Source organism: Petaurus breviceps, unplaced genomic scaffold, assembly GCF_028583685.1.
Source record: "Petaurus breviceps papuanus isolate PSGF00001 unplaced genomic scaffold, PetGlider_PUasm1.0 90723, whole genome shotgun sequence".
In the NCBI taxonomy this organism is placed as follows: domain Eukaryota; kingdom Metazoa; phylum Chordata; class Mammalia; order Diprotodontia; family Petauridae; genus Petaurus; species Petaurus breviceps.
The window spans coordinates 8,908,782-8,931,267 of record NW_027187323.1 but is presented as its reverse complement, the minus strand read 5'-3'; the positions used below and the strand labels follow the sequence as shown (position 1 = coordinate 8,931,267).

At 36.8% G+C, this 22,486-nt stretch overlaps 1 protein-coding gene and 1 long non-coding RNA gene across 11 annotated transcripts in view; one reads left to right on the top strand and one right to left on the bottom strand.

The window, feature by feature from the left end:
* Nucleotides 1-22,486, bottom strand: part of GTDC1 (glycosyltransferase like domain containing 1) — a 476,083-nt gene that overhangs the window by 125,033 nt on the left and 328,564 nt on the right. The gene's annotated exons all lie outside the window — the stretch shown is intronic.
* Nucleotides 1-22,486, top strand: part of LOC138145099 (uncharacterized) — a 51,890-nt gene that overhangs the window by 26,510 nt on the left and 2,894 nt on the right. Inside the window, exon 3 of the long non-coding RNA XR_011164109.1 lies at nucleotides 14,748-14,965. This is a non-coding gene — a long non-coding RNA (uncharacterized lncRNA). The remainder of the gene's footprint in view (nucleotides 1-14,747; nucleotides 14,966-22,486) is intronic.

Sequence of the window (22,486 nt, the reverse complement as noted above, 5' to 3'; positions counted from 1 at the left end):
TTTGTTGGAAAATGTGTACTTACAAACATATTTGGAGCAAAAACAGGACCTTTTTTGTGAGGCTGTAAGGGCCAGGAAAAATTCTTTGTCCAAAGAAGTTTTTCTGTTTAGTAACTTATAATCTGACCTAACTAGTTCAAAGTCCACCTTCTACCAAAGCCCACCTGGCACCCAAACCACGCACACTACCACCATCTTCTCCCTGAGATTACCTTCAGATATTTTCATGTTGTAGCCCTCATTAGAATGGGAGGTCTCTGAGGGCAGAGATTATGTTTGCGCCTTTCCTTGTATCCCTAGAACTTAGCATCATATCTACGACACAGTACTTGCTCTGTACATACTTGCTGACTGACTGAACAATTAAGTGACAGTAACTACATTATTGTATGTTACAAAGGACTCAAATGACATCAAAGCTTACTTTTGTATATGGTAAATGTAAATTAATTGCCACTCAACTTATACAGACAGAGAGAGAAATATTTTGTTCAGAAAACATGTGATGATTGATAGCTTCTCTCTCTCTCTCTCTCTCTCTCTCTCTCTCTCTCTCTCTCTCTCTCTGTCTCTCTCTCTGTCTCTCTCTCTCTCTCTCCCCTTTTTTGACCAATAAGGTCAAAAGAAAAGTATATACTTTGCTTTCATCCCATTACTTCCTACGAGCCTAGAAAATATACATCAAAAAGGTGTGCAGGTCTCTCCATTAGCACTAACAGGATCCAAAGTTGAAAATCTTTTCCAGGCCCATTTTAATAAAAATCATATTCCTATTATATTGTTGCAAATGTTCCTTAAATTTTTATTTTAATTTCCAGGGTGTTTCCCCCCATTTTCAAAATAAGAAACTTGTTCTTCACTATACCACATAAAAGGAATATATATGCATATATATCATTCTAATATTATTAAGTAAAATATAATTCCTATTTTTTAGTTGGCTCAGACATCCACCATAGTACTATGGTGGAGATTGAGTGAATCAAAGGCAGTTGCAAATAATATTTGAGGAGTTCAGTGATTCCTCACATCTGAAGTCTATTGAAAGCTCATCAGTAAAAACTTTGAGAACAAATCCTTTCTGTTCAAAAATATGTGTCAGTAGAGAAAATCTCAACAAGTAAGCACTATGGTTGGTCAGAAATTATGTATTTATTTTTCTACTCTAGACAATAAAGAAGTTTATAGTTCTGAATGTTTTCCAGGAAAAACTAAACCTGACAATGGAAAATGATTCACAAAGATTTTTACATTAGAACTTGCTCTTTAGACCTGTCTAAAACACCACCGTGGTTTTACTTAATGTCTTTGCTGAAATAAAGTTATCTTCAGGAGAAAAAACAGGCAGTTGATGAGGCTAGTATATTGACATTTTTATTAAATCAGCATAATTACCATTAACAAGTTTGTTGAGTACTAGGAGAGGTATTGGAGATACAAATAGGTAGAAAACATAGTCTTTTGCCCCAATGAGCTTTTAATTTATTTGGGGATACAGAACAGATACCCAGTAAAATATAAACTCCTTGTAGGAAGAGATTGTTCATTTATACATTTATTTTTGTCCTTGTATTTGTAGCCCAGGACCTTGCACACAATAAGAACTTAAATGTCTGTCATTTGTATCAAAAAATAAGCAACACCAGTAATATGTGTGTTTTAATATGCTATTTACCAAATAACTAGCACAACCATTATAGCATTTCAGATCAGAAAATAAAATCACTAAGATATGGTCAGTCATGTAAGGGCTTAAAGAAAAGACAGGATTTAACTTGACCCTTGAAGAAGCAGAAGGGTTTAGGCAAAAATTCAACTTTATTCAAGTTATTTATTAAATGCTTACTATGTGCAAGGCATCATCTTAGGTGCTGGGGATAGGAAGACAAAAAAAAAAAAGGAAATAGTCCTGTTCTTAAAGAACTTGATATTAGGGGTGGCCAGGTGGCACAGTGAGTAAGAGTGCTGGCCCCGGAGTCAGGAGACCCGGGATCGGTTCTGGCCTCAGATACTTAGCACCCACACAAAATAACTGGCCTTGTAACCTTGAGGAAGTTACTTAACCCCAATTGCTAAAAAAAAAAGAAAAGAAAAGAAAAAAAAGAACTTGACATTATACGTATGTGAATAAATAAATACAAAATAATTTGAGGAGAGGTAAAGCAGGGAATTGGGGCAGCTAAATGGCTCAATGGATAGAGAATCAGGACTGGAGTCAGGAAAATCTGAGTTCAAATCTAGCCTCAGACACTCACTAGTTGTGTGACTCTGGGCAAGTCACTTAACCTCTGGTTGCCTTAATTCACTGCCAGAAGAAAATGGCAAATCACTCTAGTATCTTTGCCAAGAAGACTCCTTATGGGGTAAAGAAGAGTCAGACACAACTAAAGGACTAAAATAACAACAACAAAGTAGGGTATCAGGACAGGCTTCACAGATAAAAAGCACAGGGACTGTGCCTTGAATGAGAATAAAGAGAAGGGAGATAAGGAAGGAGTACATTCCAGGAACGATAAGGTGAAGGGTAAGGTAGGAGGGAAAGCCTAAGCAAGAGTAAGAATAAATACAGTTGAAAGTACACAGACTGGGGCGGCTAGGTGGCACAGTGAATAGAGCACTGGCCCTGCAGTCAGGAGGACCTGAGATCAAATCTGGCCTCAGACACTTAAAATAAAAACTAGTCATGTGACCTTGGGCAAGTCACTTAACCCCAATTGCCCTCCACAAAAGCAAAACGCTAAAAAAAAAGTACACAGTGAATTGGTTCATTTGGTTGGAATATATGGGCTCATGTAATAAGAGTATTGTGACATTCAGCTGGAAAGATCAATAGGGAGGAGACAGACTGTAGAAGGTTCTGAATGTCAGGTTAAGAACGTTAGGCCAGATTTCTCTGTGTCTTGAAGAATACTACAGTATTCTAAGGGATTTCAATGCTGAGAGAACATGTCAGAGCTCGTTAGTAATCTGGAAGGAGCATCTTTCCTACTCTACGAGGGCATCGTCCAACAAGAGGAGACTTAGGACCTTCTCCAGTCTTGATCTTAACTCTATTTCCAAGATTACAGATACCATTACTATGCAGGAGAAGGCATCACCTGGGACAAAAGTCGTGGTCTATCCCTTACATGGAGACCTGAGACTACTTTCCCTTAATTCCCTGGATCCCTCCAAAACACACATTTCCTTCCAAGGCCTAATAATAATAATAATAATAATAAAGATACATCATATAATAGGTATATACATATATACACACACATACATATACACAAAACATAAATGTGCATATATGCACATATCAGATATAATGAATATGAATTTTTTTTTCAAAAGTCTAAAAAAGGACTGAGGAATAATGAAGACTGGAAAGTTTTCAAGTAGAGGATGGGACTGGGAATGTGTTAAAGTAACATCCTGTTAAGCTATGGGCTGAAACTGATGACCTTTACCCCTGAGGTCCCTTGTAGTTTTATGACCCTATGAAGGAGAGGAAAAAAAGGAATCCACATTCCTGACCCTCATGTAGGGGTTAACATCTACAAATAGCTGTTGTCTGTCCTAACTCTAGCTCTGACTAATGTACTTGAGTTGACCATGGAGCTCTGTTTCTAAAGGTTCCATCAATACTTCAAGCTTAAAATGGCGTGAAATGTTGATTGAGATTCCCCCTCCTCCTGAGGTTACACTTGGGTACTGGTGGAACAGCACTGATCTATCTCCAAGTGCTTTTGTGTTCCTGCTTGGAACTGGCTTGACATTTGATGTATTTAAAGTTTTGGTTCCTGGAGACTATATCACCTGGGAGTGGAAATGGCAGAGTCCTGCTTGCTCACTCCGCACTCCTGTGGAAAGCAGCAGTGGCAGCCCAGGCACTAAGAAGACCTAGAACTTTTCATGGTCATCTGAGGAACAAATTTTAAACCCACCATGGCCAGTTCCTCTAGAGCTGGAGCTGGTCGGCAGCACTAGGTGGTTGTGGAATCTGTCCTGGGCAATATTTACAAGTTTCTGCCCCTGGAAGTTGGGAGGTGGTCTAGTTTGGTCCACTGGTGTTGATAGATATGTTGTTAATAGGTTTTACTATGCTTCTATCTTTAGCAAATTATCTTTTTCACCCCTCCACTGTGGTATCATGTAATTTAGATTAAAATTGCTTGATCGTGGGAGAATTCTGAGTGGAAATCTGGGCTCAGAACACTAACATGAACAGCTATAAATCTGAACTAGGTTCTAGAAAAATGCACTACAAAAATAAATGAATAATTTTTGATAACAATATACTAAATCTCAAATTTAGCTGAACTCTTTTGACTAAGTCACAAAATATTTAGTAAATTTTTCCTAGGTGCTTCCAAACTGTGCTAGCTACTGTGAGCATTAGAAAAGACAGATGACACAGCCCCTCTCCTTGGGGGCTTTTCATCTAGTTAGAGATTTTTAAAAATATGAATGGTCTTCTAAGGAGTTGGACTGTGTGGTATTGCACTGCATGAATTGATGGGTTAGATAGAGGAGGAAAGATTCAGGGAGAGAGCAGTTTTTGAGCCTTCTACAGGCCATGCCCCTGTAACATAACCACAACAATAAACACCTTCCAATTACATGGTCAGTCTATGACACAGGAAAGCATTTGTTATATGTTTCCAAAGAAGCCTGTTGATTTAAGGGGACTGCTCACGCTTGCTTTTACCAACCAACCTCTTTATGTTCTCTGCTCCAACCCCCCCCTCCCCACCTCCCCAATTCCTCCTCCTTAATAATCTTTCTCACTTAGGGGCTTCCACATTATAGCTTAAGTTATGGAGTGGCTAAATCTTTAGAAGAAAGTGAAGAGACAGTTTGCCTACTGGTGTTAGCATTTGCTGATGCTATTCCTGGCACTGGGCAACACATGTTTTTAATAAACTTGTAAAAAAAACAGTGTAGATCTAGCTGTAAATATGTTTTGCTTGGTAATGCAGGCTGAATATAATGATGAGATTGACAGTTTTTTTTCTAAAACACATACTGAAATACAAAAAAGAGAATGGTTTGAACGATGAGGCCCTAAGACAGTACCAGGATTCCAATACTGTGTTGATAATTATTGTTTATGACAACAGTCAATTTACAGTAAAAACATGCTGCTGTCTTCCTTGTTCACAGCATTACAACTTTTGTTTAGTCCCTCAGAAATATCCAGCTCCATGTGAAGTAGACTCTATCTATAATTAGAACTAAGCAACACAATCAGATGCCTGTCAATATCATGGCAGGCGGCTTAAAATGTAGAAAATTCAAAGGTACTGATACTGATGGCTGTGGGAAATCAGTCTTTAAAGTAGTAGATTTCAATTTTCGTCAATACTAATGAAATTCTTACGTGAATAAGAATGCTTACATAGGTAGACCAGATAATTTGTTTAAGTACAGAAAATGAAACTTGGCAAGTTGAACAACAAAAGACTTTAAGACAATGTCATATATTTTTTTAAAATCTGAGAAGACAACCAAGAAGACCTTTTAATCATTTTTAGTCTGGTAGATAAGACTGGGGATGAGAAGATCTGGTCTCTGCCACTAACTAGCTATGGAACCCAGGTCAAATTTGGGCTTTATCTCAACCAAAATGTAAGGGGTGGTGGGTTGGGGGGGGCTGGACAAAATGATTTTCGAGGTTCCTTCTTATTGTGTGGAATTCTATGAGACTACCATAGGTTTTTTTTTTTTTTTGAGTACTGTATTGTATAAACTTATTTAGTAACAGTTGTTACTGAAAAAGGATTTTCTTTTTAAAAAGCTTGAAGCAGAAGTTAGAGAGTTGGTTTCAGAGTCAAGATGACCAGGGTTCAAGTTCTCCCTTTGACATATACTAGCTGTATAAATTTAGGTAAATTAGTTATTTTCTCAGTGCCACAGGGAATTCCCCAAGACTACAGAGCAGGTATTTTGGGAGGGAGGTTTCCTATACCAAGGAAAACATAGATAAAAAAAATCTTCTGTTGCTTTCTTGGATGAACTCTATTTTGGTATATACCAATAGGTGTCAAGTATTTCCTTTTTTTTCCCCTCTCTCTTTTTTTTTTTTTTGTTTTTTTGGAGGGCAATTGGGGTTGTGACTTACCCAAGGTCACTCAGCTAGTTTTTGTGTTAAATGTCTGAGGCCACATTGAACTTGGGTCCTCTTGACTCCAGGGCTGGTATTCTATTCACTGCACCACCTAGCCACCTCGGAGTATTTTCTAATATTTAAAATGTCAGAGGTCAGTTTTTCCTGAATATGACAAAAGATTTGACATTAAAAGATAAATGTTAGGTATGTATACAAATATATACACATGAATGTATTTTAGCATATAATAATTATGATTCACATGCGTATAAGCCCAAAGCAAAACTAAATTGCTCTTTAAAAGTTTAGAGATACATTATTACTATTTTCATATTCCACTTAACATGGTCAATTAGCAACAGAAGTTACATTTCTCTAACTTGGTAGAAGTCAAATGAGTAAGATTTTAAAAGTATTCAAACAAAGTTCTTACTTGATGAATATGTTTTTCTCTATTCATCCATATATGTGTACATATGTGCATAAATATATTAAACATATGTACAAATAAATAGATGCAATTTGCATGTATATGTATAGATAGACTTTGGGCAAAACAGAAATTCACCAGACTTTTTTGGTTAAATTTATAGATTTATCTATAAACCCACAATTACCTAAGTTTATTTTTCATGAAGGTTCAACTGTGTAGATACTGGTGATTTACAGTTCTTTAAATTAATTGACAAGAGATATCAGTGAGCATCTAACAGGATAACAGATTTACAAGCTGGATTTTTCAGATGAGGAAATTAAGGGCTAAACAGGTTAAGGGACTTATTCAAGGTCACACAGTAGCAAAGATTGGATTTAAACCGAGATACTTTGTCTCCAATGATGGTGGTCTTTCCATTTCAAGGCTCCGTGCTTCAGAAATCTTAGAAGCTAGTTGGGAAAGCAAGCTATACTCAAATTTAAAAGATGGCTAACAGTTCAAGGCAATACATGAAAACCTCCTAATAGGTTGCACAGATAAAAAGTACTAAAGGCATTTGGAAGAGGGAGAGAAAAAGTTATGATAGTTACAAAGGGCTTGTGGAGGAAGATGACAAACTTGTGCTTTCTAGAATCTGATTCAGCACATAGAAAGAGTAATGAGACAGAGGTGAGAATACACAAGGAGGCATTTTGGGGATCATCCCTAGATTATGGAATGAAGTATGGGTTTTGAAGTAGGAAATGAAGGAATACCATAGCAGAATGAGAATTAGAAAAGACCATGGAGCACATCTGATCTAATGTCCTCATTTTACAGATGAAGAAACTGAAGCCCAAGGAGGTTAAGTTGATTTGTCCAAAATCACATAAAAAGTAAATGAATAATAAATAATGATGATGAAGCACTGTTTAACTCTTTCTCATGTGCCAAGAACCTGGTACAGAGAGTTGAAGATACAAATACAAAAATAAGGCATCCTCTACCCTCATTCCATTGAAAGAGATAAGACAAATGGGAATGTTGGCCAGGGCATGTAGTTAGTCTAGAGTTGTGGTTCTTGAGGAGCAGCTAGGTGGTGCAAGGAACAGAGTGTTGGGCTTGGAGTCAGAAAAATTTGTTTTTGTGTATTCAAATGCAGCCTCAGACACTTACTAGTTGTGTGACCTTAGGCAAATCAGTTAACCCTATTTGCCTCAGTTTCCTCATCTGTAAAATGAGCTGGAGAAGGAAATGGCAAACCATGCCAGTGTCTTTGACAAGAAAACCCCAAGTAGGGTTACAAAGAGTCAGATATGACTTAACAACAACAAAAACAACAGTGGCTCTCAGAGTGTGGTTTAGGAAGCCGTGAATGTCCCCAAGACTCTTTTAGGGATTTCTCTTTTTTCTTCTGTTTTTTTTTTTCCTCTTGTTTTATTTTTCTCAATTATATGTAAAATATTTTTAAACGTTTTTTTAATTTTGAGTTCCAAATTAGCTCCCTCCTTGGGCCTCCCCCTCAGGTAAGCAACTTGATATAGATTATACATGGGAAGTCAAGCAAAATATAAATCCATATTAGCCATGATGCAAAAGAATATACAGACCTTTCACCTAAAAAAACAAAACAACCCCAAATCCAACAACAAGAAAAATGAAGTTTAAAAAAAAGTAGCTTTCATCTGCATTCTATCACTTCTCTCTCTGGAAATGGATAATATTTTTCATCATACATCTTTTGGAATTGTCTAGGATCACTGTATTGCTAACTCATTCACAGCTGATCACTGTACAATATTGCTATTACTGTATACAATGTTCTCCAAGTTCTGCTCACTTCACTTTGCATCAGTTCATATAAGTCTCATAGGGTTTTTCTTTCAAGGGATTTTCAAGGTCAAAACTATTTGTATAATAATGCTTTAAATTTGTAATACCGTAAATATCAATAGGTACACATAAACAAAAATACATAGGGTGTTCCTCAGTAATTCTTAAGAGTATATTGGAAGCCTAAGAATAAACGGTTTGAGAACCAATCGTCTAGAGAGTCATGGACCCTAGAATAGTTGAGTATTTGACAGTTATTGGGGAAGATTTGATCTCAGATCTCTCAATTTCAAATCCAATGTACTTTCCACTGTACCATGCATGTTGCCTCTTAAAGTTGAGGTCAGATTATGGAAGGTCTTGAATGTCAGACTAAAGAGCTTAAACTTTATCCTACAGACAATGAGAAACTCCTTCAGTAGGAATGTCTATGTAGGACATGACCAAAATTGTGTCTTACAAAGATTAAACTGGATGTGTATTAAGAAGTAATTAGAAGAAGAGAAAGATAAGCAGACCACTTAGGATTGTAGTTTTACCCAATTGTGAAGAGACTGAACTGGGATAGAGCAGGGGGATATTGGAGGGGGTTGGAGGGAAGAGGATGGATGAACATAGTTTTCATTAGAAACCTTATGAAGGACAGTTCAATGGAGCTTGCTGATTGATTAGATATATGGGGTATGGGAAAAAAGAAGAGTCAAATCTTTCCAAAGACCTATAGGAATGTGGGTATCATTATTAATCTTGTCTTCACGCTGTGCATTGGTGCAGAGTTCATATGCAGTTACCATAAATCATGGAGTTTGATAGTAAAGAAGGTAAAACCAGATATGAAGTTTAGCTGAGATAGAGATATGCGTCGTTGGAAGATAATATTAAAAGCTGACTATGAGTAAAAAAGGTAGATGACCCCCTAAGGTCTAAGATGAAAGGAGAGAGGGTGAAAAAGTAAAACACTTTTACTTTTTATAAATGTACATGCTTTTAATATGAGAAAATCCCCCTATCTGTGGCATGAATGCATTTATTTTATGATGAGCCAAGTTTTTTTTATCTTGGCCAAAGGGCTGAGAATTGTTAATCTGACAAGCACCAGATGTTCTCCATGGTCTCTCCCAATTCTCAGTCTGTGGTAGTGTATTCTTTCATTTCCTACTTCAAACCCCATACTTCATTCCATAATCTAGGGATGATCCCCCAAGTGCCTCCTTGTGCCTCACCTCTGTGCCATTCCTCCTTCTACCTAATGAATCTGATCCTAGAAAGCACAAGTCTGCCATCCTCCTCAAGTCCTTTATAACTATCATAACTCTTCCTCTCTCCCCCCTAAATTGTTTTTCTATAAAACAAAAGTGTTTGTTTACTAAGTCATGGAAGGGAGTGTGATCTGTGTTGGTGGAGGCAATACCCACACAGTTGAATTCATGGATCCTTATAATCCAATCATATGTGTGATTACCATAATTCTAAATTAAAATAAACTCAATCAGTAAACATTTAATAAGCTCTTATTATGTGCCAAGCATAATGGTAAGTATTGTGGATACAAATAAAGATAAAAAAAAAAAGTTAAGGTCCCTTCCCTCAATGAGCTTACATTCTAGTAGGGGAAAAGTGTGGGATGGGGTGACAATAACTTGTAAAGAAGCATGAATATACAAGAGATATGCATTCTAAATGTAATTTCTTTTTTTTAAGCAATCAGGGTTAAGTAACTTGCTCAAGGTTACATGGCCAGTTATTTCTGAGTGTGGTGCTGAGTGCCTGAGCCTGGGATTCGATCTCCAGGTCGTCCCAACACTGGAGCCGGTGCTCTTACTCGCTGAGCCACCTGGCCACCCCTAAGCAATTGGGGTTAAGTAACTTGCTCAAGGTTACACGGCCAGGTGTTTCTGGGTGGGTGCTAAGTGTCTGAGCCTGGGATTCGATCTCCAGGTCGTTCTGACACTGGAGCCGGTGCTCTTACTCGCTGTGCTACCTGGCCGCCCCTCTAAATGTAATTTCAAGGGGTAAAATCAGTAATAGGTATAGAGGGAAGACTGGGAAAGCCTTCCAGCAGAAGGTGGGGTTCTTATTCATATTAAACTATCTTTATAGCAGGAAAACTATGTTCATTTGTTTTGGGGAAAGCACTCAATTTCCAAATCTTATAGAACAAACCTGTGCTTTGTTTTGTTTCTGGAACAGAGTCAGATCATAAGGAGCTGCCTCAGAACCTTTGCACCCATTGGTTTCTTAATTTTGGAGTTCCCTCCCCATCACCACCATTTTTGCCTGGTGTTTATCCATCCTTCAATGCCCAGCTCAGATGTCAATCCTACAGTGTGACACCTTGCAAGACACTCATCTTGGCTAGTGTTTACTTCTTCACTTTATACTCTAAAGCAGGGGTTCTTAATCAATTTTTGTGTCATAGACTTCTTTGGAAGACCTATGGACTCCTCAGAAGAATGGTTTAAATGAATATAATAAAACACATAGGCTAACAAAAGAAATAAATTATGCCAAAATACCATCACCTCATTATTTTTTAACATTCGTTTAAAAAAAAAAAGAAAGGTGGGACAGCTAAGTGGCCCAGTGAATAGAGCACTAGCCCTGGAGTCAGGAGGACCTGAGTTCAAATCCAGCCTCAGGCACTTAACAGTTACTAGTGGTGTGACCTTGGGCAAGTCACTTAACCCCAATTGCCCCTCCAAAAAAAAAAAGAAACTTAAAGAGTCATAAGGATCTCAGGTTAAGGAATTCTGCTCTAAAGCATTTTTTTTTTTTGCCTTTTGGAGGGCAACTGGGGTTAAGTAACTTGCCCAAGGTTACACAGCTAGTTTATTTTTTTGTGGGTGTTAAGTGTCTTAGGCCAGAACCGAACTTGGGTCCTCCTGACTCCAAAGCCGGCGCTTTACTCACTGTGCCACCTAGCCGCCCCCTCTAAAGCATTTCTTAATCAAATGCTTATATGTGTGAATATTTAATTGGCATGGGGATCTCCAATAAGGAAACTCCCTCTATAATAACAGCAACAATTACATATGCTAGGCACTGTGCTCAGTGATTTACAATTATAACCTCATTTGATCCTAACAACAACCCAGGGAGGTAAATGCTATTATTTCTCCCATTTGAGAGATAAGGAAACAGAAGCAAACAGGGTTTAATGACTTATCTAGGGTCATACAGCTAGTAAGTATCTGAGGTGGGATCTGAACTCAGGTCTTCCTGACTTCAGGCCTGAAGCTCTGTCCACTATATCTACTATATAGATGCCCTGCTCTGAAATATATAGTTTTTGCAAAATCCCTCCACTGGTACTGATTAGCAACTACTTTGTAATTCATAGCTTTTGAGAGTAGCCTGGGCAATTGAAACGTTAAATGACTTGCCCAAAGTCAAAAAGCTGTGTTTGTATGTGCTGGAACAGGACTTAAACCAAGGTTTTCCTGACTCTGGGACTTTATGCTATAATAAGTCCTACTTCTAATAGATACTAGCTAAGGTACTCTTAGGCCACTGTCAAGAACAATAAATTGCAAAGTAGTTACTTTTATGGACACACATGTATTAATCTATATCAAAAAGTTTTATTTGTCAAAAATTGGTTTGTTTGTTTTTTTTTTACTATCATCACTAGCATCCCCTAAGCCACCTTGGAAAATCCAGGCTCACTAGTTGCTTTATATAACACTTAGAACACCCCAGGCCAAGAGACCCAAGCCACAGTGAGCATTTAGGCACTTAGCCTGAGGTATGTGCCAGAGGCTCAAGCCTCAAAGGGTAGGGACTCAGAAATCTATACTTGGAAAGAGGAAGATAACAAAAACACAGGACAAAGCTTCAGCCAGACTTCATGAAAATAGCAACTACAAACAAACAAAACCAAACCTAGGAAACTTCAATGCCAGGTGGTAGGATTCACTCCAACATTTCATTTAAAATGAGAAATAAATCCAGTGTTTAGATTTATTCCCTGCCACAGAGGGGCATCTCCCCAAGTTTAGCTTCCCTTTTATTTGTTTTCTTCCCCAATTAGAACATAAGCTCTTTGAGGGTAAAGACTGCCTTTGTTTTTGCTTACATATGATCCCTAATGCTTAATAAATGTTTGTTGACACTGACTAGATGCATTCTAGTAAACGTGTGCTGCTAACAAGAGTGGCCTATTGTCCTGACTTTAATGGTCTCATATGATTTTAGTGCTGGAGAGGACTTTTCAGGGTCATTAAGTCCAATGCTCTTATTTTACTTATGTGGAAACAGGGAGACAGAAGATATATTGCTTGTCATAGGTCACACAGCTAGTTATGTGGCAGAATCAGATAGGCCCTATAGCTCCTGACTCACCAGTCCAGTATACTTTCCATTATATCACTCTGCTATTTTCCCCCCAAGGGGAGAAAAAAAAATCTAAAAACCTGAAAGTATATCTTTTGGTGAAGAAGGGGTTAATGTGCTCTTTATAGCTGTAATCTGACTCCTGGTTCATCAATACAATTACTTTCGCTGAGAGAATATGTACACATACTTTACTAAAAAATTCTCTAGACTTCCATTAGATTGTAAACTCCTTGAGGGTAGGGGATTGTCTTTTGCCTCTCTTTGCATATCCAGTACTCAGTATAGTGCTTAGCACATAAGCAGGCATATAATAAATGCTTATTGACTGATTGCTGCTGGAATATGGCATAAGCAAAATAAATATTAACTTCCTCTAAATTTTTAGTGTCTGAGAGAGATGGGCAGCCATATTATATTTCACTTAACAGGCCTTATCTGTAGGTAGAACTGTAATTTGCCCTTGTAATGGGCTTTGAAAGACACCTGGCATTGCCCTTGTTCCCCAAATCCCATTGTCATCAGTCTCAGGTTGTTTAAAATTTCGCTCACTATTAGAAAGCCACAGCATTTTTTCATCAGTAGCAGTCCACTAAAATGGATAAAAAAGATTAGGAAAACTAATCCATTAAACAGTTACCAGTCATTTTTATGTTTATGTTCCACTCTGGACACAGTCCTTGGGAGAAAGCCCCCCCCCCGCCCCAAGAAATAAAAACTGGAGGAAAAGAGGCAAAGAAAGACCAGAGCACTATACAGAAGGGTCTCAGGGCTACCATGGAGCCCTGGACACCTGGTGAATGAAGACGTGCCTATGGAAAGGGAAGAGAAGAATACCAGTCCTTTCCTATCTCACACATTTGTTGTGGGAATCACATAAAAAGAAATGAGGCAAGTACTCTGAAAACTGGGGAGGACCATAAAATCTAGGGTGGAATCATTATAATATTATAATAAAGTACTACTGACTCACAGAATTTCAGAGTTAGAAGAAACCTAAGAAGTGATTTATAGCACCTATCTAAACCATGAGTCCCATTAACAAAAATCTCTGCAGATGGATGATCTTCCAAGATCCCTTGGAACAGTAAACTGAGGAGGCACACTCCAACATCAGAGAATTTTCATTGTTAGGAAATTTTTCCTTATGTTGAGGCCAAATCAGCCTCCCTTATACTTAAAATCATGGATCAGAGTTTTTCTGACAAGAGGAAGAGCACAACAAGGATTTGTCCCCCTGACCACTCTCAAAATATCTGAACAATTACCTCTGTTTCAATTTTGTATATACTTACATACTCACTCCCTGGAGAGAATATAAACTTCTGTAGGGAAGGCCTGTTCCACTCCTGTCTTTGGATACCCAGCACTTAGGACAGTGACTGGCACAGAGTGGACTCCTAAATGCCCATAGAGTGGATAGAATGTTGGAGAGGGAGTCAGAAAGACACAAGTTCAAATCCAGACTCAGACACTAGTCGTACCACCGTAGGCAACATAACTTCTATTAGTCTATATCCTTATCTGTAAAACAAGGATAATTATAGTACCTACCTCACAGGGTTATTGTGAAGATCAGATGAGACAATTTATGTAATTTGATCAGTAAGCCTTAAAAGTGTTATTATTATGATCATTACTATTATTAACTGATATCGTTCTCTTGAATCTAAGTATTTCTTGTTCCTTCTACTCCTCTTATGGCATTGTATCTAGTCATAGATTCACAGAATGACAGTGCTGCAGAGGGTATCAGAGGGCATCTAAGTCCCCTTTACCAAAAAATTCTAGAAATTCCAAACTATCTTCACCTTCTTCAACTATAGTGCATATAAACAGAAATCTCAACTTGAATAACGTGTTTTTAAAAGGATGAGAAGAACAGGAATATAATATTGCCTTTTATTTCTTGTGGCCTAAAATTATCCTTCCAATAGCTAAAGGAGACTAACAATTTCAACATCAGGATACTTTTATGACAGACTAATGACAGGGTCTAAGGCCTGTGATTTCCTTGGTATGGGGAATTCCTGAAAAAGAAAATTTAACAACCTTTGCAATTTATATCCTTAGGGATTTACCTGGGGCATTAAGAGGTTAAGTGACTTGCCAAGGATCATACCACCAGTACAAATCTGAAGAAAGACTTGAACCAAAGCACTGTTAACTCTGAGGTCAATTTTCTGTCCATTGAACCATGTTGTTTCTCCACGTTATGAATATAAAGACAAAAATGTGACAGTTACTGAACCAGTTTACATTCTACAGGGAACGATACAATACATTTCCAGGTAAGCAAATATGGGAAATCTTAGAAGGGATTCAATAATCTTTTTTAAAAATTGGAAGTCCCAGGGAAATACCATCTAAATGTTCTTTTTTTTTTTTTTTGCTTTTTGGAGGAGGGAAGGCAGGGCAATTGGAGTTAAGTGACTTGCCCAAGATCACACGGCTAGTAAGTGTTTAAGTGTCTGAGGCCAAATTTGAACTCAGGTCCTCCTGGCTGGTGTTCTATTCACTGCACCACCTAGCCACCCCTATCTAAATGTTCTTGGTATTACTAAATTACTAAATTTAGACATCTTGGAGTCACAGGATTTTATCTTTTCTTCATAGGGATTCAATAAGAAAATGTCCAACCTTACAACATAAAAAAAACCCTATGTTTGTTATAGTGAGTATTCACAAAAATTTATGGTAGCAGGAAGGTCACAAATGTATACTGAGTGGACCTTGCCAATGATATGAGAAGGGCTAAACTCGAACAAGCACAGTTAAAAGTGGAGGCTTTCTACTCTTTCTTATTTTAACCACCACTGAACTTCCTGTCTAATACTTTAAATTCAGAAAGCAATAGACCTTTGTTCAAGTCATGGAAAGAGTAACCTTTGGGGGCAAGGATCAAGTGTGCCTGCGCAGGTCATGTTTTCCAATCTTGTCTATATTTTACTGACCCTTTGCAATACATACTATTAAGAGAAATTAAGTTATTCCCCTTTATGAAAGGGTAAGTGGGCTGAGAAATGCCTAGCTTTCACAGAAAAGAAATTATATCTATATCTCTCCACTACTCTACATTAAAATTCATTTTCTCATTTTGCACCTAAATTTAATTCTGAACTTAACAGCCCTGATGTTATTTTATTTTTTCCAAATATAAATTATTTAAATCTCTGACTCTCAGCCACAAAACTAGAAGTTCCAGAAAACTGTAACCTTAAGAAGTTGAATCTTTCATAATTTAAAGACAGCATCAAGCACAAGGGAGAAGGTTCTAAGCTCTTCTATTTAATTAAAAAAAAAAAACATTAGGCACCTACTACATGCAAAGAACTGCATCAAATAGTCTGAATCTTTTTTTGCTTTTGTCCAGACCTGTGATAACATTAGTGCAGGGATCTCCAAAGAACTGCCTGGGGACACTGTAAAATTTGCCCATGGTCACCTGTTGTTATTCAATAATGTCTAACTCTTCATGATGCTATCTGGGGTTTTCTTGGCAAAGACATTAGAATGGTTTTCTATTTCCTTTGCATTTTACAGATGAAGAAAGTGAGGCATACAGGGTTAAGTGACTTGCCCAGGGTCACACAGCTAAGAAGTATCAAGGCTGAATCTGAACTCAGGTCTTCCTGACTCCAGGCATGGTGCTCTGTACCAGGCCACCTCGCTGCCCTGTCACCTAGACAGTTTTAAATCTAACCTCAGATTGTGAGTCCAAGATCAGTCCTCTAACTGCAACACTATGTTTTCACTTATTGTGAATACAGAGTAAAGTTTGACATAATCCCTTTCCTCAAAGAGTTCATAATATAATTGTGTATGCAGGTTTGCGTGTATGGGTGTGTGTTAGGGGGTATGGCAGTGTTAACAGGCACACATGTAAATATGAAATAAAGTAGAATGTGATAGTGGAAAAAAAAAACTTCCATACAAAATCCTCTAAAGAAAATTTGAGGGGGCGGCTAGGTGGTGCAGTGAATAGAGCACTGGCTTTGGAGTCAGGAGGACCTGAGTTCAAATCCAGACTCAGACACTTGACACACTAGCCATGTGACGCTGGGCAAGTCACTTAACCCCAATTGCACTGCCCTCCCCCCACTCCAAAAAAGCAAAAAAAAAAAAAGAAAGAAAGAAAAAATTTGAGGAAAGATCACTTTTAATTGAAGGAATCAGAAAGGAAGTTATAGAGATGGCAACTTAGATGGACCTTGAAAGAAGGAAGGCATTTCAGCAACTAGAGATGAAGAGGAGGCAGCACCACAGGCAGGGGAAATGGCCAGCACTTAGATGCAAAGTGGTGGGAGAGAACAGGTCAAGCAGTAGAGTAGTCAGTGTCCCAGTCTGGCTGAAATGTGGAATACAAGAAGAAAAGTCATGTGAAAGTACCCTAGAGTTTTTCCCCCATCGTCATCCTTGATCTCTGCAGACTATTTTACACTATAAAACACCCTCTTCCTTCTTAATCTCTGTACTCTTAGGATTCTTCTCTTACCACTTTTTTTGGATGGGTGGGGTGGGCGGAGATAACTTCTCATACTTCTCAAATATGACTCTTCCCTTGTATTCAAGTTTGGCCCCTGCTCTTTCTCTAAATTCTATCTCAGGGCAATTTCATGGCCTCAGTTACCACCACAATGGGTAATTCCCAAATACTGTACCTATGTCTAGTCCTTTCCAGGGCTCTTTCCAGAGCTCTGGCTCTGCCTGCTAGGTATCTCCAGCTGCTTGTGCAAGGACCCAGAGAAAAGAAGAATGAATTTTTTTCTTTCATATTTTGTAAAGGTGTGATAGGCAGATCATGCAGCTTTGTGGAGAATAGATCTGAAAGGGGACAAAAGTTAAATGGTTCAGTGGATAGAACACTGGCCTGGAGTCAGGAAGGCCTGAGTTCAAATGCAGCTTCAGACACTTACTAGCTGTGTGACTTAAACTCCGTTTGCCTTAATTGACTAGAGAAGGAAATGGCAAATCACTCCAACATCTTTGCTAAGAAAACCCCATGAAAGAGTAGGGCACGAATGAAGAACAACAAGTTCCCTTTACACATTCCATACAAACAAAACTAATCTTTGTCCCTCATTTTCCTTCACCCCTCTCCTGTCCCAGGGTCCTGGCTAAGGCCATTGCTGGACCAGGAATGAACTCTCTTCCCATCTATCTAGTGAAGTCTCTAGCTTCCTTAAGGGTCAACAAAGAACTCACTTCATTCATTAAGTATTTCTTCTTCTAGGTAAAAGGATCTTCCAAACTTCTCTTGGACCACTTCACGGAATTCACTTTACTATCCCTTTTATTCATAGTTATTTTTGCATTAATTCTCCCTTAGCTCCACCCTGCTAACACTGAAATTCACTGGCTGCAAGTCATTTGTTTTATTTATTTTTATATTCAGAGTGCTAGGCACATAGTAATTGCTTAAATATTGATGGACTGATTGGTTATTTGATGAATGAATGAATGAATGAATGTAAGCCTTACTATAGATGGCTTTGAATACCAGTCCAAAGAATTTGTATTCTATTCTATAGAAAATAGTTTTTGACTGTTTTAAATGTTTTGGAAGAGAGAAGTGATATCAAGAAATCAGTGTCAAAGAAACCATGAGTACAGAGGGGTGGTCAAAAGTTTCAAATGGTACAGAGAAGGAAGATAAAGACAGGAAAAGGCCCTTACTCCAATTAAACAAACATTTATTATGCATTTACTAAGTATAAGATCTGGGAAATACAAAGATAAAAATGAAATGGAAAAGAAATTGCATTCTACTGGGGAGATTTAATACACGAGGAAAACATGTTACAGGGTGTATAGGAGAAAGTTCTTTTGTAGGAGGTGGCTTGTGAGATAAACCTTAAATGAAAAAAAAAAGTGGGACATTCACTCTAATTTAAACAAACAAACAAACAAACAAAACCGTCCATACTTGTTTCCATTTCTTCTCATTTACTTGCAATCTGGCTTCTAATTTTATCATTCCACTGAAACTGCTAGAAATTATCAATAATCTCTTAATCAAAGATACAATGGCTTTTTCTTAATCCGCATCATTGTTGTAACTTCACCAGGACCATTCTTCCTGAATTCATTCTTCCTTTACTCTTGGTTCTCTCCATTGCTATCTAATCCTCCATGCTGTCTAATCCCTGACTCTGAGTGTAAGGCTAGGCAAGATCCTGAGGATTCTGAGTCCACTTCTCTTCTGTCTCTGTACTCTCTCTCTCGGTGATCTCATCAACTCCCACAGATCCAATTATCACATCTACCCAAAACTTCTCTTCTAAGTTCCAGTCCCAGAGCCCAACTGACCATCAAAAATTTCCTAATTTAATATTCCATAAACACATTTCCAAAAACAGAACACATTTTTTTCTCTCAAAACTTACCTCTCTTTCTTATTTCTTCCACACTCACCATATCCTTTCATTCACTCAGATTCTCCATTTCAATTACTCTATAATCTTTGATTCAACTTGCCACACCTAACCAGCTGCCAAGTGTTGTTACTTTTTTTTTTTTTAAGCAATTGGGGTTAAGTAACTTGCTCAAGGTTACACGGACAGTTATTTCTGGGTGTGGTGCTAAGTATCTGAGCCCAGATTTGATCCCCAGGTCATCCCGACACTGGAGCCCGTGCTCTTACTCACTGTGCTACCTGGCTGCCCCTGTTGACTTTGAATGTATATAATTGTATTCACCCATAATAAAAAAGACTTGCAAAAGAGATTTGAGGGGAGAACCCAACATTGTAATGCCTACAGAAAACACATCTAAAACATAGGCGCAAACAGATATAAAGTGAATCATGAACAGTACTTATACAAAATTGTATATGCCCTAATAATAAAGCATAAAAAATGTAGAAAGCCAGATTTTTTAAAATAACATTTACAGAACAATAGCCAATAAAATAATAACCAACAATGGAAAGTGAACAAAATATGTAAAATCTAAATGAGGACAAGACTGGTATCTGAAAATGTGGATCAAAGACCAAATCATATATAAAATAAAGATTTATATGAAAATAATGATACTGAAGAGCATAACAACAGTGATACTCCAAACCAAAATTGGTAAGAAGCAGGTAAAGTCGTCCTAAGAGGTAATTATTTATCCCTGAATGCTTATATTAACAAAAGGGAAAAAGAATATTAATGAACTGAATTGCAGCAATTAAAAAATTAGTAGAAAATAAATTGTTGGACACTAAAAAAGCCCATGGGTTTGTTTAAAACGCTTAAACTCTCCGGGACTCATTTTCCTCATTTGTAAAATGAAGAAAGTCATATTAGATGATCTATAATGCCCCTTGTAGCATTAAATCTATGATCTCATGATTCTAAAAAATTAAGGGAATAAGCAAATAACATAGAGGAAAAGGCAAAAATACCTGTACTGGTGGTGAATTGATATGACAGTCTTTTTAGATAACTCAAGAGAATCAACAAAAAGAGATAATAAAGCTAAATTATCAATGTGTATATATTTAAATGAATACTTGCATACATATATGTGTGTATATATATATGTATATGTGGAAAACAAGACATATACACATATTCATGTATGTTTATGTGTGTCTTGAACAGATACTATGAATAGTTAATTAAGTAGGTCTAGAATTAGTAGGAGGGAAAGAAGATGTTGAAACACATCTGGGAAATTACAGTCCCCTTTGATCCAATGATTTCACTAATAAATCAGTAACTGTAATGAGGTTATTGACAGGAAGAAAAGAAAAAATATTTTACTTAATGACTCATTTCAATTAGCATTCATGAATTGTTGAAAACGATTTAATAAGAGACAAATGAGTTGAAATATTTTTAATGTTTACTTTTTGTTAAAGAATTTTTTTGCTGCCTTCTTAAAATATACTTTTTTAGATTTCATAATCTAAATGATATGTCTTTTTTTATGGAATTTTCTGCAATTCATGCTGCATTACTAATACTAGATTCTATCATTAAACCTTTAAAAATATATCTTGGTGTTCAGAAGACTGGTTCAAAAAGAAAAAAAAATGTAGAATAGATAAGAGTTGAATGGGAGGGGATGAAAAAAGGCTAAGAGAGATATTTAGACAGAGAAAAGTTGAATGTTATGTAATTTTCAGAGGAAGAGGGATATGCAGTTGCTCAGAAGGGGAAAGACATGATTATGTGGTATGTTGCTAAGGATAAAAAATGAGAAATTCTGTTAGTAAGATAAAAAATTAATATGAATAGCAAGAAAGGGGATCACTAGTTTTTATTTTTCTGTAGGATGTATTTCCATCATAACCAAAAAAATTATACTGTGGATATACTTAAATAGTAGGAAAGCATGATATACATTGGTATAAATATAAATGGTTAATGTTAACAAAACTATCAGGTTCCAAAATCCATCAGATCCATATAGTCAACTAACCGTGGTTTTATTTCTAACCAAATTTAGTATTGACATCTCTGTAGACAGAAGCTTTCTCTAAAGCACAGGGCATTCTTAAAACCTAAAACTGCAAATAAGACTTTCAGAATAGTCCGTACAATTTCTATATCATTCAAATCTGAACATCTCTGCATGGTGAAATTGTATATCTTGTCTTTAAGAAAGAAAATTTATTGAAAATTGCACTTAAAAATATCTGTGAATTTGACTCTAAGATAATTGTTGATGTCCAAGGAAGTAAACAGAAACAAATGAACAATAACCATTTCACAGCTCTCAAAATGTTTATAAACATAAAGCCTATTTCTTTCTAAAAATATGAATATCAGGGTTTTTTCCATTTTAATAATAGCTTAAAATACCTTTTGATAAATCATACTAAAAATTCTAGGAAATATATGTAATAAAGTCATAGTAATCTAAATAAAATTTTTATTTTATTATTAATATAGCCAGCCCTTTTCTTGAAACTGTGTGCCAATATAGTATTCTATAGAATTCATGTAAATTTTATCTTTATAATTTATGTCATTTGGGAAAATGAAATAAAAGTATTTTAAAGTTTTATGGGGGAGGGACAATATATGAAATATAGGAAACCCAAACATTGTGAAAAGCTAAATATTAATGTTATCTTACTTTTCTGGGTCTCTAATAGCTTCTTACTTCTTAAGAGCTTGATATGCCAACTTTTTTTTGTTGTTTTTTTAGTAAAATTTCTAGTTCAAAGGTTAATCTTTTAATATATCACGAAGTCTCTATATGATGATATTTCACTTTTTTCTAATTTTGATAATTGGGTCATCCTAATTCACAAATAACATCTTATATTAATTGTATTAAGCAAAAAAATTCAAAATGGAAATTCCTCCTGAATCCTTTCATTAATCCCCTAACCCATACATGTTCTTTGTTATCTATGTCGTTATAAAACTGAATACTTTGTTGCAGAGAAACTAGAAATTCAAAACTTTTTTTTTTTAATTTTAGAATTTACAAAACAGGAAAACTATATATACTAAGGGCTTTCTTTAAACTTTTCAAATCCACACAGATTGTGATTTTTCAGTAAATTGCCTTCCACATTCATTCATTTACTGCTATATTGTCAAATTACTGCCTCTAGCAGGCTTTTAGGATGGGCAGGTGGTGCAGTGCCAGCCTTGGAGTCAAGAGGATCTCAGTTCAAATCTGGTCTCAGACACTTACTACCTGTGACCCTGGGAAAGTCACTTACCCCTGTTTTCCTCAGTTTCTCATCTGTAAAATGAGCTAGAGATGGAAATGGTAAATTACTCCAGTAACCTTACGAAGAAAATCTGAAATGGGAATGTTGGACATGGAGAGTGGGACATGAATGAAATGACTCAACAACA